Source organism: Cebus imitator, unplaced genomic scaffold (genome assembly GCF_001604975.1).
Source record: "Cebus imitator isolate Cc_AM_T3 unplaced genomic scaffold, Cebus_imitator-1.0 Scaffold38, whole genome shotgun sequence".
NCBI classification, from domain to species: Eukaryota; Metazoa; Chordata; class Mammalia; order Primates; family Cebidae; genus Cebus; species Cebus imitator.
Genome location: NW_016107353.1, coordinates 3,279,427 through 3,282,220, shown reverse-complemented (window position 1 = coordinate 3,282,220; position 2,794 = coordinate 3,279,427). Strand labels below are relative to the sequence as shown.

General features: G+C 50.1%; 1 long non-coding RNA gene across 4 annotated transcripts in view; it reads left to right on the top strand.

Annotated features, from left to right (window-relative positions):
- LOC108302059 overlaps nt 1–2,794 on the top strand; it is a 52,077-nt gene that overhangs the window by 31,377 nt on the left and 17,906 nt on the right. For 3 of the 4 annotated variants that reach the window (XR_001824177.2, XR_005199647.1, XR_001824176.2), the window contains exons 2-4: nt 605–658; nt 1,400–1,493; nt 2,281–2,406. This is a non-coding gene — a long non-coding RNA (uncharacterized LOC108302059). Of the gene's footprint in view, nt 1–604; nt 659–1,396; nt 1,494–2,280; nt 2,407–2,794 lie in introns of all 4 variants that reach the window. The other variant, XR_001824179.2, reaches the window with a different exon arrangement.

The following is a 2,794-nucleotide window of genomic DNA, read 5'->3' as shown; positions in this document are numbered from 1 at the left end:
CAGAATCAGTCTTAGGTCCTGAAAGGCCAAGTCTGGCCTCAAAGCCAGTGACAGGGCTGAGAAGATGCCCCTGGCATTCTGGAATCCAAGGAGAAGGGTGTTTGCAAGCCCAGAATCATGCTTTGCAACATTCCTTTGGCTTCTCTGAGGACTGTATCTCATCTGCCAGTTACACCTTGCTACTCTGCACAGCAAAAAAGAGAGATGCAACGAATAGGGTCAGGCCAGGTGCAGATCTGCTGCTGCCTCCTCAGGAAGCTGGCAAGGTGCACCACAGGCAGTGGTGCCCCTGGAATTCCCAAGTGGTTTCCCAGTCTGGGGGACAAAGTGCTTACTACCTCAAAAGGCAGCGGATCCACTGTGAGTGACACCTGACCCAACAATGCCTTTTATCATAAATTCTCTTTCCATGTTTACTTCCCCAGCTACATTTAAAGCTGCCACGGAAACAAAACTCTGGGCTGAGGTCATCTTTTTAAAAGTCTCGCAAAATCTTTTAAGTAGGATGTTCTTTATACATTCTTGCTGATTGAGATCTTATCAAGAGTGAAGAATGCAAAAAAAAAAAAAAAAAAAAGCATATGATCTTCCATTTTACTTCCAGGACTGTGATCCCTGGGGAGGGAGGGAGCTGGAATTCCTGCTGATGGAGAAGTGGGTGGGGGTGTGCAGAGTGAGGATGTGAAGCTCCACTAGTCCAGCACTCTGGGCCTTTTTAAAATTTATTTTTATTTATTTATTTATTTTTTAGATAAGGTCTCACTCTGTCGCCTAGGCTGGAGTGTAGTGGCGTGGTCTTGGCTCACTGCAACCTCCACCTCCTGGATTCAAACGATTCTCTTGTCTCAGCCTCCCAAGTAGCTGGGATTACAGGCATGCACCACCATGCCTGGATAATTTTTGTATTTTTAGTAAAGACGGGGCTTCACTATGTTGGCCAGGTTAGTCTCGAACTCCTGGTCTCAAGAGATCCACCCGCCTCAGCCTCCCAAATTGCTGGGATTACAAGCGTGAACCACGAGGCCTGGCCTAAATATTCATTCTTAAATCCTCACGACCTTGTGAAATAGGCGTTATCACTATCTCCATTTTACAGAGAGGAAAACTGAGGCATGGAACAGTTAAGGAACATTCCCAAGCATTCTCTACAGCTTGCAAGCCATAGAGTTTGGATTTGAATCCAAGTGTGTGTGATTTTGGAGCCTCTGTGTTATTTCCCTGGTTGTGCAAGATTCCTTCTCCCCAGGAACCTAGGACTTAGTCAATCACTCCTCCAGGGAAAACACGAGGGCATTAAACATTTTTATTGTTCTTGAAATTAAAAAAAAAAAAAAAAAAAAAAAACCCTTGGCAAATTTTAATAGAATGACTAATGGACAACTGTCTTTCTCCCAAGTAGCTGAGATCTTAAGAAGCTAAGAGGAAGAAAAGATTACATCCTAGCCGCCTCTGAGACGCTGAGCTCCTGGGAGTGGGGTCTAAGTCAGGGTCAAGTTTGTATCCTGGGTACTGAAAACAGAGCCTGGCACAGAGTCTGAAACCATCTGATGGATAATGAGTGAATTAAGGAGGGAGGAGCTCTGGCAGAGACAGGAAGATAAGGAACTGGGCTAGAAGCTTCTAGCCCAGAAAGGGGCAAACTGGAGTGCTGACCTCATGCAGGAGGGCAGCCGTGATCCTCCCTGCCACGCCCTGTCCATGACATGGCTCTCCATGTTTGCGTTACATCAATGAGAAGGACCTGGGGGTGCAGGAGCAAGGGTTGATGCTTGGCTTTCAGATCATGTCTCAGGGACTGGAGGCTTGGGTTGATTGAAGAGGGAGGCTGCAACATCTCCTTCTTCCTTAGAAAAGAGGCTGCGTCAGATTATTGTTACTCTGGGCACCCACTGAGTAATACCTAGTGCCCCAAGGGGCACTGAGAGAAGGAAAAAGAAGCAGGAGAAGGGAGGGGAGAAAACAAGGGAGGAAGTAGGAGTGGCCAAGTGGCATCTGCCATCTCATCAGAGCTGCCCTTGGCCCCGCCATCCTGTGTAGGAGAATTGGCACACACTCGCCTAGAGTCTGGGCACTGACCATCAGCAATGATGCCAGCCACCCGGCCGCCACAGCTGGGGTGGGAGCAGAGCCCCGGTGCCCAATGATGCCTTTAGTTGGCAAATGGTGGGAAGTTCTGAGGGTCCAGAAGAGGGGCTGAGTGATGGCAGGGGGCACCTGGTGGGGTGGGGGATAGTGACTTTTGCCCAACCCCCAGGTACCTACTGGCCGCCTGTCATACAGTGCTTTTAGGTGACCAGAAGGCAAGGATTTCCTAGTCCCTGGAAACCAGACACCCATCCTCCATTCAAACGAGTGAGGTGGAGCGTCCATGTCAGAGGCTACACCTGCCGGGAGGCAGCTGCTCAGGTAGGCAGCCCTGGGTTGGAATTCTAACAGTCCACCTTACTCCCTGTGCGGCCACGCAGGTTACCTAATGCTAGAGCCCCTGTGGCCCTCCCTGGGGTTAGGATGACAGTTCCTCTCACAGCAACACAGGAGAGCAGGTACTTCCCTTCTCCCTTCCCATGGCACCTGCTGCTGCTCTACCACCGCCTGGGGGATCCTTCCTCTCCCTGCCCTGACACCCTCGTCATAGGGGCTGACACCTCCTATTTGACTCTCTGAGCCTTCAAAAACAGAGGCCAGTGGCTTCCTATCTCAGAATAAAATCCAGAACCCTACCACAGCCCACCTGAGTGAGCGGTTCTCAACCCTGGCTACGTGTTGGGGCACCTGAATCAATCTGAGCTGGGGC